At 33.6% G+C, this 19165-nt stretch overlaps 1 pseudogene; it reads left to right on the top strand.

Annotated features, from left to right (window-relative positions):
* Positions 1–5081: 5081 nt before the first annotated feature.
* Positions 5082–19165, top strand: part of LOC108517978 (ankyrin repeat domain-containing protein 11-like) — a 66112-nt pseudogene continuing 52028 nt past the window's right edge.

The raw sequence follows: 19165 nt of genomic DNA, 5'->3' as shown, positions 1-19165 counted from the left end.
ATGACATTCTGCACAGAAATAGAAAAAAATTCTAAAATTTGTATTTAACTAAAAAAAAAAAAAAAAAAAAAAAAAAAAAAAAAAAAAAAAAAAAAAAAAAAGAACAGATAGAAATCAATCCTGAGTAGAAAGAACAAAGCTGGAGGTGTCTCATTACCTGGCTTCACATTGTACTACAAAGCTGCAAAAACCATGATGCTGGCATTAAAACAGATGCATAGACCAGTAGAACAGAATGGAGAATCCAAAAATAAATCCATTCATTTACAGCCAACTTATTTTGATAAAGGTGCCAAGAATATACATTGGGGAAAAGATATTCTCTTTAATAAATGTTGCTGGGAAAACTGGATATCCATATGAAGAAGAATGAAACTAGATTTCTATCTTTCACTATACATGAAAATGAAAACTGGTTACATACTTAAACGTAAGAACTTAAAATATGAAACTACTAAAAGAAAATACAGGGGAAACCCTACAGAACATTGCCAAATATTTTTTGAGTCAGACCTCAAAAAGCACAGGGGACAAAAGCAAAAAATACACAAAAGTAAGGCTTAATGTTTGCCGATTGATTAAATAAATACATCATCTGAGTCTTCTTGAGAATACTTCTTTATATTATTAATGGCAGCTCTAATGATCATAAGAATCTTTTAATTTCATTTGTCATTGAAGTCTTATAGATCCTTGCTTTCTTTGTTCTCTCTCAGTAAGATCTGAGTTCCAGAAACATGTACCAAAGAAAGCAAACTCTCATGACAGGAACATGCGTATAATTCACTAGATTGCATTTGTATAGATCAAAATAATTAACTTGATTACTGCAGTAAACAGTTGGTCAATTCAGAACAGAAACACATTATGTAATAATCAATTCATTTAAGGATACTACATGGATAAACTACATCAGTGCATACAGTTAAGTAGCCTGAAGTAGGTACTTCTTTGTGTGAAGGACCGATCATTACATTGTATGGCACTGGGTCTGCTCAGGTCAACAATGATTTGTCTGCCCCCTGACATGGAAAACAAATGGACTGCAGCTGATTTTCTATTTTCACACTTGCTGTTGCAATCTTCTGTTCACATTATCTACTGTGAGGATGGGTGAAATGAGTGAGTATAGGTTCAATGAAGTACATCCAAACAACCACAGATGAGTTATTCATTAACTAGGAACATACTCTTTATTAGTTCCTGTGTTCTATCTAAGTTTTCAGTATTCTGTCTCTTGCTTTCTTCACATATCTGCTATGAAATAATTCATTCCTCAAGCAGTCTTTACTGATCATACAAACAATTGTTTAGCTTATTTAATACTCACTAAAAAGTGAACTCTCAATATCTTCTTTTTTTTGAGACAGAGTCTCGCTCTCTTGCCCAGGCTGCAGTGCAGTGGCACGATCTCCGCTCACTGCAAGCTCCACCTCCTGGGATCACAGCATTATCCTGCCTCACCGTCCCTAGTAGCTGGGACTACAGGTGCCCACCACCACATCCGGCTATTTTTTTTGTATTTTTACTGGAGACGGGATTTCACCGTGTTAGCCAGGATGGTCTCGATCTCCTGACCTCGTGATCCGCCTGTCTCGGCCCTCAAAGTGCTGGGATTACAGGCATGAGCCACCGCCCCCGGCCTCAATACCTTTATCAATGGTAGAATAAGAATGAATTTATAACCTTTTCTCAATTTCTTAAATAATTAAAATGAAGAGACAATATCAGAGAATGGAGATAGAATATTTTGGGAGTTGCTGATCTGAAACCCAGTTATGGCTGAGTCATTCTGTTACTCTAGAAGATTCCTTTGCCCCTGCTTGGGTTAGTTTCTCCATTTGTTTGTTAAGTAAGAAACCTGACCTTATTAATGTTAAGGTCCTATTACAGTTGGGGTAATTTAGTTTCAATGTTTAGATATCTACTTTAACTAGCAAATGGGGAGTTTGCTTGAAGATTATAGGGTTCTCAAGAGGAACTAAGCGTAAAAGTAAAATTTAATTCTGATTTTCTTGGCTTTATTTTCCTTACATATACTTTTTTTGCTTTATGCATTTCTGTACATCACAGTTGAATTGCTATCAGATATCTTTGTTTTTGGTTTTGTATGATCGTCCAGTTTCAACATCTATAGAGACCAAATAGAACGTCTGTATTCTAAATACAAATGCCCAGAAGAGACAATGCCTTTCACTCAGCTGGAGTCCTTTGTGACATTCCAAATGGCCAGTCATCCCATGTTCAGGAGCCATGTGAGTCGATAAAGAATGGAATGGACAAATTGCATAACAGGGTAAAGACATCTCTTATAGCTCTGTGACACCATGTATAGTTTATACCATTTTTCTACATGAGTTGTACTTTGTGTCAGGGCAAAATCCTGAAATAACCACGGTTTCTCAGGCAATAAAGTAGCAGGAATTTGGATTGAAAGTCACATCAAGATAGGCTTATGTGTAGGGATTCTCACCAGAGATTATTTTCCCCTTCTGCCGAGTGCAAGGGTCAAAAGAAATATGCTTGCTTAGAAAAGGATTTCTTGGTTATTGCTTTTTGTTTTTTGTTGTTATTGTTGCTGTTTTCTGGAGTGTTCCTTAACATTTTCACCGAAGCAAATTTGGGGATTTATCTCCCAGTTTCCATGCCTCATTCATTTGAAAAAGCATGAATTCAAGGTTTCTGAAGAAACTCATATTCTGAGGGCTGACTTTGTCTTTTACTTACCTCTGAGAGTTATTAAATTCACTAAATTTTGGACTTTCGCATTTGTCTAGTTGTTTCAGCTTGGAGATTTGTTCAGAGTCTCCAACAGGACATCCTAGCAGAAAAATTAATTTAAGGCTTTTGATTTAACTCTGAACAGCAAACCCTTCTCTGTGAAATTTTAAGAATCTTATGCTCCCATAGTAGCCTTATAGAAACTAACTAACTAACATTGTCATTTATTATTGTGCCATGGATCTGGCACTGGTTTGGAAGCGTGAGATAAAAAGATCATGAAGTCTTTTCAAGGCTTTATAAAATTTTATAAAAATAAGGTCTATTTCCTAATACACAGAAAAGCCAACTTTCTTGGTTCTCTCCAGAAAGCAGCATAATGCTACTGCAGTATTGATTGTTTATTTGCTCATTATCAGTCAATAAAGAAGGAAGTATACAGATGAAGTAAACATGCTGTTTCTACATACCTTATGTTGCCTGGTTTGGCACCTCCTTTTGCCTGTATGGTTTATTCTGTTTGCCTGTTTTAAGGAGGCTGTTTTAGCTTCTGAAAATATAATTAATGATAGTTGCACATGCAATTTTTAGACTCTAAACTGGTTAATGTTCTAATGTTTTGTCAAATCTCTTTGTAATATTTAGATTATAGTCATGAAAATGAAAGAGAAGGCAATGGTGAGAGAAATTTGCAGGCTCTAAAATCAGAAACTAGCAAATGCTAATCATCGGTATAAGTTAATTGGATTTTGAAAAGAACCAAAAATGAGAATGTCAAAAGTAGATTAAGTTCTGACTTAATCAGGCTAATATTAATTCCGATCAATTTATCTAATAATTTAGCCCCTCTCTTCCTTGAGAAATGACATCCCTGCTTATATCTGAAATATATTCTGAATGGTAGCATATGGTACAGGCATCTGTAAGTTGCAGCTGTGAATCAGAGCTGCTGCTTTGTGGTTTAGGCAAGACCACAGCTTAAATATTGATTTCTGGAGCTCTGACATAACAGTAAACAAAGTGAGAGGCTGAACTCCAAGGTGCAAGGGCCAAAGCACAGGACCAACCTTCTGGGTAACTGTAAAGAAAGGTTGCATATCTTGCCTTTCTACATCTCTTCTATGAAGAATCCAACCCCTTATGCTCACAGCAACCTCCAGAAGCCCTTTGGCTCTGTAGTCTCATCTTTCAAACCCAATCCATGCACATCCAACCTCAGGCAGACAAATTCTTTCCAACTTCTTTTCTCACCATAACATCAAATATTTCTCTTCCACGTTCATATCTCAGAATTTCACTCTGTGAGTTAGGAAACTGGATAACTGAAAAGTTTCAAAGTTGATTTTTAGATAATGAGCCCCTGCCTATTAATACTTGCATTTTTTTTTTTTTTTCTATTTTGAACATCAAACCAAAGAGTGCCCTGTTCAAAGAAGCTCCCGGGAATTACTCACCATTAATTTTATGTCTGAGTAATAGTCAAGTCACATTGACCAAATGCAATCTGTACATAAATTGTATCATTTTCCTTGATCTGAAACTTAAAAGGATATATTTAATTATGCTCATTTCATCTTATACACAGATAAATATATGATGCCTTCCATTAAACAATTATTAAAATGTTGGGATTTTTTGATGCCTGAGAAATACTTTGATGAAATAGAAAATTCACTTTTGTGTGAAAATTCAGCCCTTCTCCATATACAGAGCTCATCATTTATCCATAGGAGACTATGTAAGTAGACGATAATGACTAAGAACCTAGAGTATTTTTTAAGTTTTATTTTCCTATTTTTATAGTTAGGTCCAAGTTCTCACACATGAATCTGGCAGTAGAATAATACATTTAGTCTTAATACACAGTTTCATTCCTAAATAATCATTCCAGATTTTCTTCCTGACAAAGATTACTCATTCTAGCTGCTTAATTTGGAAAGATTAAAATTGCAGTGAGCAATTTCATCTGAAAAACTAAATTCAATAGAACATTAAAATATATTGAGATTTCTGGTATCCTATAATTTTCTTGGTTAGGGATAATTGTAAACTCGCATTTTAAAAAGATTCATAAAGTAATCTCATAGAAGTTGCATGTGATTGCTTCCTATTATGGAATATGAAGCCCAGGTCCTCCACCCTTATATAATTCTTTTTAATTAAAATTATGCCATGACTTACATTTGGATTAAGTGGTAGGCAGAGGTAAACCTTGCATTGAGAAAATTCTGTAGTTATTTGACATTTCAAATAATTATTTTCCTTAATTTTAGCTAACTCTAGAATGAGTCAAAAATAATCATTTAATTAAGCTCCAAGTTAGTGCCAGTGTGTGAAATAAATCATCTAAAACTAGCGATATGCCTTATGGAACATCCAATAATTTAGAACTAAATGGTTTATTTTTCAAGGTAAGTGTTAAAGGGGGCCAGAGAGGAATATTACTGAAAGTTAGAATAGGAAAGCTTTATTCAGAAAACAGGATTGTAACTGACCATAATTTAAGTGTTCTGAGAGAGACTGGAGATATTTAAGGTAAAGAGAGCTGTTTCTAAACACAAGTAAATGAGCTATGATTATAATTGAACAACTTACCAAAAACTGGACTTGCAAAGTTTCCATTATGCTTTGGCAGTCTCTAAGCAAGAGTATTATTTCCTTGTGTTCAAGATCTCAGATTCAAATTTATATATAAATTATAGCTTTATCACTTTGTAGTTTTGTAAAATGGATATTGACTTAATTTCTCTGTTTCTCAGTTCCCCAATCAGGAAATAGAAAAAAAATAATAAAATATGTGCTATATGGGAGTCTGAAATGATAAAGAGATGATCTAAAAACAAATCCAAAGCAAAGTAACAAAAACAAAGCAAAACAAAACACCATGTGCAGTGTGCCTGGCAGGTCATAAAGATGCTATTTCACTACTCTTACTTCAGAGGTTTCCTGATTATCATAATTATAGATGAAAGAGTGTACCTGTAGTGTTTCTTTCTGATATCATAAATTCTGTCATTAAAAATATATGCCCATGATTATGCCTGGATTACTCTTTGCAATATTTTTGATATAGACACATAATAGAACATACTACCTCCTTCCTTAACTGCTTTTTTTACTTATTGATCAAATATTTTAAGTTTCTGCCATATTTATGGTACCTTTTTACATGATCAATGAGTATCAAATGGTTGAATCACAAGCTAGCTGTGCTGCTGTTGTTAGAAGATAGGTTTAGTGACATTTCCTGAAAAGCATAATGGCATCTACATTTTAGCCATATACACAACATTTGCATGTTTTTAAAAGATACATTGCTGTTTCCCACTGTAGTTGCTACTTAACAATATCCTTTGCTAGAAACTTCATATGTTACATCCATAATCTTTCCCAGTTTTGTTGGTAAAATCTCCATCTAGTTGCTCAAGTTAATAAAATCTGGAGTTGTTCTTAAATATTTACCCTTATTTACATTCTAAATGTGATCTGACAAAAATAAATCTAGCTTTCTGTGCCCTCAATACAGCTACACAATCTGTTCATTTCCATCTCCAATGCAGCCACTGTGGCCATCGTCCTCCTCTTATCTGGATTGCTACAAGAGCCTCGTAACACACCTCTCTCCTCCTTGACTTCCTGCTGTCTACTTAATAGTTGCAAAAGACATTCATTTAAATACAAGTAATATTACATTGCAACTCTTTTTAAACTTCACCAATGTCCCCCTTTCCTCTCAATAAAAAATACTTTGTGATGAAAAAAGAACAAATTATAATTGTGATTGTATGATGGTTGTTGCCAAGTAGAAGTACAAAATGCTCTAGGAGTATCTGATAGAGAAACCTTGCTATGTCTGTCAGTTCAGGAAAGACTTACCAAAGGAGAAATTAAATAGAAATCTGAAGAAGAGGAGGAACTAACTGTACATGGTGGCCAGATATGCAAGGAAGATGAAAATAGAAAAGCCTATTTCATAGTACTAAGACAAGAAGAAGCGTGACCTGTTTGAGGAACTTAAGGAAAGTCATACTGGCTGATGCTGATAGAGTGAGAGTGGCTGCTGTTGTCACTGAAAATTTAACTGATAACTTCCCTGAGGTTCTCCTCTTCTGAGCCAAGTGCACCTTTTGTCTAGCATTCACAATTAATAGAGTCTAGGAATCAGCCACCCATGGTGTTGTGGAGACTTCCTACTAGATTTTGTTACTGAACAACTCAGTGTGTATATCAGTCTCCAAACTTGGATTGCCTGCAGGTGGATCGGAGCATGAACAAGGCTTCTATGAGCCTATCTCAGTGATTCATAGGAAATATAAGAGTCACCAGGACAAAGCAGGGTTTCTGGAGATAGAGAGACAGGAGTTGATAGGAGTAGTTTGGAAATAGCAACTTCAGGGCTTAGATTGATTTGTACCAATTGTTCTCACTTATGAAATGCTGTGTTAGAGGTTCCTCTTCTGTAATGCTTTCCCCAGCTCCACTGATGGATTAGTTTTTCATGTTGTTCTCATAGGAAAGGTGTTGCTTAAATGATTTTCAGTTTTCTTTTCATTATGAGAGATTATATAAAATCAATTTTAAGAGTACAGGCTTCGCTAAAACTGGATCGTAATACTGAATTTTTCATTCACAAATGACCTTGGTGAGGTTATTTCTCCTCTATTAGCTTCCACATCATTATCTGTGAAGTGAAAATGATAATTCCCTCATAGGATTGCCATGATTATTTACATGACACATATGAGTTATGTAAATTAATGCCAGTCATATAGTAAATACAGAAGACGTGCATACTATTACTCGTATTAAGAATTTACATAGATTTCTCCATATTAAGTTGTAAATTTCCAGAACACATGAAGACATCTTATTTATTAGAACCCAGCATGATGTCAAAACATTGCCTTCCCTATAAAGGGGCTTACTTCTGTGTGAAGCTGAAGTAAATAAAAATGAATAAAGACTAGTAAACTTGGGCAGAATTATGCAGGAAGTCCCAATTTACTCAATGTACTGCCTCCCATTCTCTTCTCAGTTTACCATTTTCCCTGACCTCAGGGAGCTTTTCATCAATGATAAGTAATTTCCTTTATGGCAATTTCCTATACATGGCCCCTCAAATATATTTTAAAACACTCTGCCTTCTGAATGTCCATGCCATTTTATTAACAGCTAACCAAATTCATTTGTAATTTATTGGAGAGATAATTTAAATAAACATGTTTTAAGCCAGGTGCCTGCCTTATGTTGGATACTTGGGAAAATAATCTTTTTTCTGATTTGTCTCAGATATAACATGGAGACAGCAATCCCTCTCCTATTTCAGATGAAATGTTAGCTGTTTGCTTGTTTTATTTAAACTCAGATATGAGTTTTGGAAAGGATTACAAAAGGTCCAGTCCCATGCCTCCATACAGATAGGATACATTTTCTCCCATTTTTAAATTTTATATAATGTGCTATCCAATGATATTAAGTACCTTGTTCATAGACAGACAGCTAATAAGGGAGTGGGTGATGTGTAATTTCTCCTGCCTTCTGCTTACAGCACCACACAGTGTTTTACACCTCATGCTACGACCAAACAAACCCGTCTGGCATCAGAAAAATGTATCAAACGTACCCAAAGCCAATATAATAATGAAAGTTATTAAGTAGAAGGACTTGACTATTGATGTGGATCTCTTTGAATAAAAAGCCTAACATGGATTTCTCACTGGTGCCAATGTAGCCTCAAACCCATTTTATTTTTTTTCTTTTTATGTCTGGTTATAAAACTTTGAAATATAAAGCTTCAGCATGAAATCCCTGACATAGCCTTAACTACTGTAAAACCAGAAGGCAAAGCTACAATAATTTCAGCTTTATAGTATAATCTGAAATTGAATTACTCCCATTTCATGGCAAAGTCAATATTGCTAATGGATTAGAAACATAGCTGATAAAAGTATTGTTGAGTATATATATGAAGAATCTCATGAAAAATGATTTCTCTGTGGTCTTTACCACTTGAAACTTGGCACTGATCTGAAAAGAAACTTCATGGTATGGACCAGTTTAGTAAGTAAATGCTTGGAAGTCAAGATAAATGAGGCTAAAATGTGTCTGATAAAGCCGTTGCAAACCTCTCCTGACATGTCCCATTTCACTGCCAAGTTACCATTGAAACAATGGAGCCTAACTGTGAATGGCCTACTCTACCAAGGTGAAAGTCATGTCAAAGGGTACCCATGAAATAAAAATGTTGTGGTTTCCTCAAGCATATTCTCAGAGTCCTTTAGGAATCTGTCAGCTGTACAATACATTGGGAATCCTTGGTGAGAAATTAAACTCTACTACTTTTTAGCTCTATAAATTTGGGCAAATCATCCTTTAGCTGGGTTCACCATATCTACCAATAAAGAGACGGTCTACAAGAATCTGACTATTTGATGCTTCTGTGATTTTACAAAATCCAGTAAAGAAAGGTATCATAACTACCACATTTAAAATGCTCTACATTCGCAGGTGATGATTAGCTTTCAGGAGCTTGCTGTAATACTGGATGTAGCCTTATCCCAAAGAAAATGTTGTCAATTTTTTTTTTCAATAAAAGAGCAAAGTACCTTAAAATTAAAACTGAAGTTTTGGAAAAGCAGATGTTCCTTATATTCATAATTAACCAAGAACTAGTGCTGAAAGTTTCCTTTGGAGAACCAATTCTAGCCATATAATAGGTAAACATTCTAGTTATCTTCTGTGCCACACTTCATTTCTCAACATAAGTATTTTCCATCTTCCAAAACTTATATAAAATTTCATCTGCCAGAATGTGATGTTCTTGCTAAAAATGTATCACTTGTATACAAGCATGATGAAACAATCATAGACAAATATACACATGTGCACTCACACACATACACACACAAAGCCTATATTTTTTAAAAATGATGTTATCAAAGACAACAAAAGACTGAAAATGTTCTAAATTAAATAAGACTATAAAGTCATGAAAACTATATGTAATAGATAGTTCTGGATTAAATCCTGAACAGAAAAAGAAAGATCTTATTAAGGATGGAATGGGAATTACTTGCGAAGGTTGAAAACAAACTAAATATTAGGTTATGGTAGTATATTGGTGGTAACTTTTCTGAATCTAATAGCTCTGCTGTGTTCATGTGAGGAAACCTTGTTCTTAATAGATTTATGCTCAAGTACTTAGATTGCAGGGTGATGATGTCTGTAACTTACTCTGAAGGGTTTAGCAAAATAATAAGAACAAAATTAAGAAAAAGAAGAATATGGCCAATGTTAACAATTGGAGAACCTAGGTGAATAGGAAATCATTAGACTGATTTAAAAAAATATTTGTAGATTTAATTTTTTTTTAAATAAAAGGGTTTAAAGAGACATTTGTTTTGCAGTTTTTAAAAATTCCTCTCCTTCAAATAGGAACGCTTTTACACTGTAGGTGGGAGGGTAAACTAGTTCAACCATTGTGGAAGACAGTATGGCAGTTCCTGAAGGATCTAAAACTAGAAATACCATTTGACCCAATCATCCCATTACTGGGTATATACCCAAAGGATTATAAATTATGCTACTATATAGACACATGCACATGTATGTTTATTGTGGCACTATTCACAATAGCAAAGACTTGGAACCAACCCAAATGTCCATCAATGATACATTGAATTAAGAAAATGTGGCACATATACACCATGGAATACTATGCAGCTATAAAATGGATGAGTTCATGTCCTTTGTAGGGACATGGATGAAGCTGGAAACCATCATTCTCAGCAAATTATCGCAAGGACAGAAAAAGCAAACACCACATGTTCTCACTTATAGGTGGGAGTTGAACAATGAGAACACTTGGATACAGGGCAGGGAACATCACACACTGGGGCCTGTCATGGGGTGGGAGGATGGGGGAGGGATAGCATTAGGAGAAATACCTAGATGTAAATGACCAAATTCATGGGTGAGCAAACCAACATGGCAATGTATAAATATGTAAGAAACCTGAATGTTGTGCAAATGTACGCCTACAACTTAAAGTATAATAAAAAAATATTAAAAAATAATAAATATACATAAAAATTCCTCTCCTTCTTTGAAAACTATGATCATTTTAAATATATTTAATTTCACACTTAAGTTTATGTGAAATAATTTCTGTTTAAATTATATATTCATTAATAGACTGTGAATACCTTAAGGATAAAGTCACTACTTTATTCATTTTTATACTTGTCAGTGTCCAACAAAATATTTGTATATAACATGTATTCAACTCAATAATAAATTGGTCAAATAATTAATTCAGTCCAAACCTACTGATATGTACTATGTGCTAAAAACAAGCCTAGTTTTGGAGATTACATTAATGTGTTGCATAAAGCCTTCCAAAGAATTCACATGACACTTTAAACTTTGTATAAATATATTCTTATACATTCTATTCTTCCATATTTTAAAATAGTTTGAGAAATAGCCAGGATAGGACACCCAAACATATTTGGAAAGCACAATGAAAGTGGTGATATGGCACAAAAAATTATTTTTGAGAAGCACAAAATTTCTTCTTCAGCAACAGTGGGAGAGGGTATATACAAAGACAAAGGTATGGTATTTTCAAAAAATTAGAATAGTTGAGTGTGGGAGAAATATACAAAGTAAGGAAAAGAGCACAGAAGCTAACTAACATGACTGAATGAAACATATCTGTTCACAAATAATATTATATGAAATGCTAAAAGACTTGTTTTGAATTGTATGACAGTTTTTTAAAATAAGCAGATAATTCATACCATAAGAAATGAATTAAAAGACAAACATTTAGAATGGCAGAGTGGAAATAAAATAAAAGGAGCAACAAAAATCAAAGCAGCAACACATTTAGAAGGTTGTTTCCTTAATCCAACAGAGAAATTAAGAATGTTAGCCAGTCGCCATGGGGATGTTGAGGGAGTGGAGGATGGAATTAAAGAATATCAAGGAAATAAACATATAGAGTTTATTGATTTATCTGAGGAATAAAGGGGAAGGCAAAATAAACCAAAACATGATTCCTAATTTTTTTCTGGTTTAGGAAAATAATTCAGTGAAGTATCAGTGATTAAGAAGAATAATGCAGAGGAAGGAAATTCTGATTCTGCCAGTAATAAGTCACTTATCATGAACTAACCTTCATGCTGAGAACAACTAGAAGATCTAGTATTTGAAGGCATTACAAAGTCATCTAAGAAGCTAAGATTTTCAGCGTCAAGACGTGAAAAAGTAGAGAATTCTGAGGAGTGAGACTCATTGTTGCAGATTTTCCTCTGACTCATTAGAAAGCAGTAGTTGAAATATAAAGAAGCTGAGGGGAGAATAGCTCGGGTTGATAATGACAGAAATGAAGTTGAACTCTCAGTATTCTAATGGAACTTGGAGAACAAAATAGGGTTTCAGGATCTTCCAAGAAAGAAGATCCATGGTGAATTCAGGTAGAAGGAAGATCAATTCTAAAACTGAAGAATGACTGTAATTAACTCAATACATGGGTTTTACAGCAAATTAAAAACAATGGAAAAAAAATTAGTGGATTGAATGACATAGAAGAATATATGCTGATTCATTATTGCCAATTTAAGAAATACTTTAGATATTCAGGAGGAAAGTGAAAATTTTAACATACATATAATTGGAACCCTAGAAAAATATGATAGTAAAAATGGGTGCAGCACACCAACATGGCACAAGTATACATATGTAACAAACCTGCACGTTATGCACATGTACCCTAGAGCTTAAAGTATAATAATATAATAAAAAAAAAGAACAAAAAGTGAGAGTTTTCCAAAACCAAGGAAATACATAAAGCCACAGATTTAAGAGTAAGTCATATACTAAAAGATAATATGCATATGTATTCATTATCTATACAAAAGATAAATATAAATAACATCATGAAATATTAAAGCAACTACAGGAAGGAAAAGTATAATCTCTCAAAAAACAAGAAAAAACGTTGCTACTGAATATTCAACACAATTATAGAAACTAAAACTTTATTCTGAAGTAAAAAAGGCAATACAACATTTCAAAATGAAGGTTAAACAGAAAATATTTTCAGTTGAGCAATAACTATGAAATTTGAGTAATGAGTCATGCACACGCATAAACCCCACAAACCTAAAATGTACTTTAAGTGGAAGGAAGATGAATTCAGATAACAAACTAAGAAATGCAGGGTAGAAACGAGTGGAGAAAAGGTAGGCATGTTGATAGACAGTATTAAACCATAAAAATTAATAACATGGGATCCTAAACATATAAAGAATTAAAATACATGCCAATAATGAAAAATAGAGCAAGAGAGGACTAAACAACTTAAAATTATCTCTGAACTTTTATTTTGAAAATGATTAAATGACCAATTTATATTAAACTTGAGTAAAGTATGCATTTTTAATATCTAGGATAAACACTAAAAAAGAGAATGTATAAATAATTAACTGATAAATAAAATGGAACATGAATGAATAATTAATTTACCTAAGACAAGTCAAGAAAAAAGAGGATTGTGAACAGAGAACATTAAGGACAAACGCAAAACAAAAAAGTAGTAAGAGAGTACATTTAAACCTGCATATATTACTGATTATACTAAAGGTGATGGAACTGATTTAAATGATAAAGATGGTCTTATTAAAAGAAAATCACTTAGCTAGATAAAGATGATGATAGAGAAATGTATCAAAACAGTTAAAGTGATTAACATCTTACCCCTTTTTATCTTAATATAAAGTTGTTTGATGATTAGATTGTTATTGTTTTACAAAAAGAACAAATTTAATTCAACCAATAGATATTTTGTGGCTGTTAGTGTCACCATAATCCTGATACTATAAGAAACTTAACTTATGACAACACTGAATAAATGTCATACTAGGGTTTTATTCAGAGTTTGGAAGAATTAACCAAACTGCACATTACAGATATGCCACTTTTGTTATCAGTCAAATTCAAGACATTATCATTATGTCTTCTACCATACACTCCTCTCCAGACTCTTCAGATCGACCTTTCTTGCCCCCTGTCCCAACTGTCTGCTGCTACCTTTCCTCTCTAGATCTCTATTCCACAGCACAAATTTCTGTATAACTTTAAACTGTGCTATGAATTGTCTCTTTACCATTTTGCTTTAACTGAAAATTAACTTCTCATGCAGTCATTTTAACAGAACACTGCCCATTCCCCAGTACCAATGAATAATTACATGATAACAGGAGTTAGCAGCTTTTCTAGCTCCAAAATGCTAGAAATGTGTATGTATGTGTGTGTGGTGTATCCTGAAAGCTGTTTCCATCCAACTATATTCATGCCTGTGACTACTCATCATTAACACCTATCAACCTATGTGGTCATTTTCATGTATTTATCAAACATGTTGACAATAAACTCAGTTTTTTCAATGCCTAGTCCCACTCTAATCCTGCAATTGTTTCAATACTCGTAGAGTTGACCCATTCAAGATTCTACTCTCTCAGTTCTTTAACATGCTCAACTTTTGTGATGTTCATTCTATAAACATAAAATACCCTAAATCTTGTTATCATATGGAATCATTGTGCTTTTATAATATGTAATTTCCATATCGCATTTTTTAAATTAAAGTGCTCTTATTCCTTGCTTCCTACAAAGTCTCATTGCTGACTATGCTCTTCTACTCCCTACTATAGCATTCGTACTCCCTTTACTTTACCCCCCAACCATTTATTGCTTTTGCTATAGTTCTTAACTCCTTCCCTTCCTTTGCTTTCAGCCTAGTGACCCTCTTTACTTGATATCCTTGTTTAATAAGCATATAATTTTTAGTATATTATTTTAAATTCATTACTTACAAGCAACTTAAACACCCTTAACCATTTACAATTTCATGGATCTCCCTACACTAAATCACATACTTAGACCAATATTAAAAAATTGCTTTATTCCAACATTTACTTGGTTATCTGTAGAAAAGCAATAAAACAACCGGAACATAACCTCTTCACCAACTCTCCATCACCCTAAAAAAGTTTTTGCTTCTCTTTTTTAACCACAAAGAATATAAAGCAATTAGATAAAAATGTTCTCAATGATTTACCTCGATATAAACCTCACTGCAGTTGTGTCTATCTTTATCTCCATTTCTTATTTCTCTAGTATGACAGTTTCTTCAATCTATTTTAATTTATACTCCTATATTATCTTCTTGTTTTCATAGCATTGTGCCTCTTTAGGGAAAAAAATCCACTATTATTCTTTTGTCTCTCTTGATATTCAACCTTTTCCACACAAGCTTTCTCTGCCTTCCTCCACCAAGGACATACATTTGTTAAAATTACCCTCAACTAAAAAAATACATATTAACCTTACATCTAGCTAAGCAACATTGTTATTCTCACATTGTCTTTATAGAAAAATATTCTTTTAAATATCATCTATACTTGAAGAATGAGTTTTTTCAAATACCGTTCATTTTTTGTACAGTATGACAAGTCATTTTTTTGCCAACTATTATATGTACCAGCACTGAAGCTGTGCTCAAAAATATCATACAAGATTATTTTGCAGCAAATTTTTTTAAAAAAAAATTTGTATCCTATGTTTCTGCAGTATTGGGCAATTATTGCAATTTAGGCTCCTTGAAAAGCAGATGTAAGTTAACATGTAGAGGTTTCCTTTTGATCAACACCTGTGGAGTTTACAAAGCAGGATTAGGCAGAGGAAGAAGTTGAGTTTTGATACAGTCACACTGGAGGCTCAGCTAATCCTATGGATAATTCTAAAGCTAAGATGACTCTTCAGAGTGTCTTGAGTTAGGACAAGAAGTCTGGATCTTTAACCCCAGTGCACATCAGTTATTGTGTACAGACCTTGGGAAAGGAGGGTGAACTTGAGTGAGGCAGTTCTCTTCAACCACTGCAATCCTAGTTAAGGTTTAAGAGCTTAAGGCTGTCTGCCTACCACACTTCCACCTGCTGGACAATTAAGTACTTCACTTCTGAAGGGAATCTAGATAGTGCATTATAGCATTCACTACAGCAATGTTTACCAATCCCAGTTTCTTAAAAAGTTTCTCTTTTCATGTATTTTACAACTACATTTACAAGCCTCATCAACCAAACTTAAGTATTACAAATTGAAGTTTTATTATTTCTGTCAACTGACTGAATTTTCTTCTTGGCTACTCATCTTTCTTTATGAGATGTATAGAAGATAATGCTAACCAAAAGGCACCTTACACTAATTGCATATCTGACTGCATTCCAAGACTTTGTTCTGGTCATGCTTCCTTATGATAAATTATTAACTATTTTGTTAACTCTAATGGAACTATATCATGAAAACTCTAAAAGCCTTAATATCAAACCTAGCATATTTCCCTGAAATCAAAGAATACATATCTCATTTTTTATTGTGTACCTTTGTGATTGCCTTTACAACTTCAAACATCTAAAACTGAACTCATCGTCTTTCATAATAGAAATCCTTATTTATCTATATCCTTTTTTGAAATACAATTTAGATATTAAAATAGTTCATTCATAGAGAAAAGTTGACAAATAATGACTGTACAGATAAATTATGTAAAGTAGATACACCCATTAAATGCCATCTGTGTCAAGAAATAAAATATTGTCAGAACAACAGAAACCTTTCTCAGGCCCCTTTCTTTCTCTCCAAAGGTTAATTATGATTATGATTTCAAGTTTTTATTTAATTTTATTCTTGCCACAAAAGTTAACCCTTATTAGCAAAATAAACTTATGCAATCCCCTTATGTATAATGATTCTTTCACCTCTGTGTAGTGCCAATGAATCAACACTGGCTCATGTTTAGAGTTTGTTGAGTTGAGTACATTAACCAGTTCCTGGCCAGAGAGTTTTCTCAACAAATAAGGAATGTGGATGCTCATGCATGTGGATGTTCACCCATAGCATTCTTGAAGAATCGTACAAAAAATATTTTCTTATTGTCTCTTCATATTTAGTCTCTGAATCTAGAGATATATCCAAAGAAATTGGGATCACCAACCACCCCTCAAGTTCCTCTTTTAAATATTCCATCTCATCATTTACATATTCCCATTAAAAAGCATCAATTTATTATTACTTCTATAAAAAAAACTTTTGAGATTCCCCTGCTACACAAAGGGAACTGGATAAGTCTGTAAAACAAACATTACTGTTCCTAGAAAGAACATGTACTATTAGTATAGAAAGAAGTAGAACATATTGCCACAAATGTGATTTGATTGATTTAATTAAATAAAAATTTCACTGGACTTAGATATGAAGTGACAACAGTAAGATTACCCGGGGAACATTAAAAATCCTGTACTGACCACTGAATTAGATCTCATAGATATTGGTTGAATTGAATGACATGTTTTGCATTTTGTGCCCTGACATTTTACTGCAAAAGATAATAGAGCCAAGAGAAACATAAATATATGCTCTTATATCTCAAGAATGAAGACATATTAAGATATTACACTGATGTACACATGATTCATTGACATACTTCAAGGTACTTCTTGTTTGTAGAAGAGAAAATAATAGAATTTTCCTCTTCTGATAGAAAAAGTTGTTATTAGAATTAATGTTAAATGATTATTCATGCCTGCCCTCTCTAGTATTTCAGGCTTTGGTAGAATTTTATTAATGGAGATGGTAACATGCATTATGCTGATAAGATTCTATCAGTAGATTGTATAGATAATAAATTTATGCCCATCAATTTGAAATGTGAGTTTAGGCAAAGAAAATCTAACTAATTGGATAGATTGTCCAACCTGAAGATTTATTTTATTTTAAATTGATTACTTCTCTCAAAAGACATCAAGCTACTTGAAATAATTAAGCAACCAGGCTATTTGCTGTTATTTGGTAACCCTAGCATATTTTCAGGGCATGGAGCAATGGATGAATTGATCTACCAAGCACAATTACATCTGTTCATTGGGCTTATAAAAGAGTGCTAAGAAATTTCAATAAGTAATTTCAATCTGTTCTAATAAATGGAAAGTAAATCTGAAAAGCTGTTGGATTTGAAACAAGAAAAAAGAGAAACAAGCAATTTATTTTGTTTTGCAAGTTTGTCCTTTGTTAGTTCTTAAATTCATCCAGTGAAATTAACAATGCATACATCAGTCTGGCATAAATGAGTAGAACTGAATTTTTTCATATTGCAGAACAGTATTGTTCAAATAGGAACACAGTTTTCACATGTTGAGCAATTGTTGATCTTCATGCTCTCAGCAGAATGAAAAAAATAGAGTGAGACTACTATAAAGCAGCAAAGATTACACTATGAAGCAAGGATAGATTTCCTGAATTTCAATGATGTGGTCAGCGTCATCCAGCCCAATATCTCCTCTAGTGGTAACAGAGGTGCAGGTTATTTGTCTGAGTTATCATTGAGATAAAAATAATTGTCAAGTGTCCAAGAACAAGACAGATAATGAGATAAACATTTATGTGTTGTACTGTGCTATGCAGTAGCATGAAGAGCTAGAGAATATATATGTGTATGAGAAATATATATATATATACATGAGATAGTATATATTGTATATTCTATCTCATGTATGAGAATATAGAATATATACACATGGTACCTGACTTACTATGGTTCAACTTACAATTTTTAAATTTTACAGATGGTGCTAAAGTAATACTCATTCAATAGAAACCATACTTTAAATTTTTTGGTTGGGGGACAGGGTGTCAACCAGGTAGGAGTGCAGTGGTGCAATTTTGGCCCACTGCAGCCTCTACTTCCCAGGCTCAAGCAATCCTCCCACCACAGCTTCCCGAGTAGCTGGGACTACAGCCACATGACAACATACCCAGCTAATTTTTCTATTTTTGGTAGAGATGGACTTTCGCCATGTTGTCCAGGCTGGTCTCGAACTCCTGAGCTCAGGCTACCTGCCCACCACGGCCTTCCAAAGTGCTGAGATTACAGGTGTGAGCCACTGTGCCTGGCTTCAAATTTTTAATATTGATATTTTCTCAAGCTATTGATATGCAATACGGCACTCTCACAATTCCCCAGCATTGGCAGCAAGCACAGCTCCCAGTCACCCACATCATCAAGAAAGTAAACAACTGATACTCTATAGAGTACTGTGTTTCCAGATGATTTTACCCAACTGTAGGTTAATGTAAATGTTCTGAACATGACTAAGGTAAGCTAGGCTAAACTATAATGTTCAGTAGATTAGGAATATTAAATGAATATTTTCAGTTTATGATGGGTTTACTAGTACATAATTCCATAAATTGAGAAGCATCTATATCTATGTGTATCTATATCTATATTGATATCTCCATATCTGTCTACATCTATACCTCTATCTGTATCTATCACTCTCTCATCTATATATCTGTGTTCCATTATATATATATATATATA

Source organism: Rhinopithecus bieti, unplaced genomic scaffold (assembly GCF_001698545.2).
Source record: "Rhinopithecus bieti isolate Rb0 unplaced genomic scaffold, ASM169854v2 scaffold_41853, whole genome shotgun sequence".
In the NCBI taxonomy this organism is placed as follows: domain Eukaryota; kingdom Metazoa; phylum Chordata; class Mammalia; order Primates; family Cercopithecidae; genus Rhinopithecus; species Rhinopithecus bieti.
This window is presented reverse-complemented; position numbering and strand designations above follow the sequence as displayed.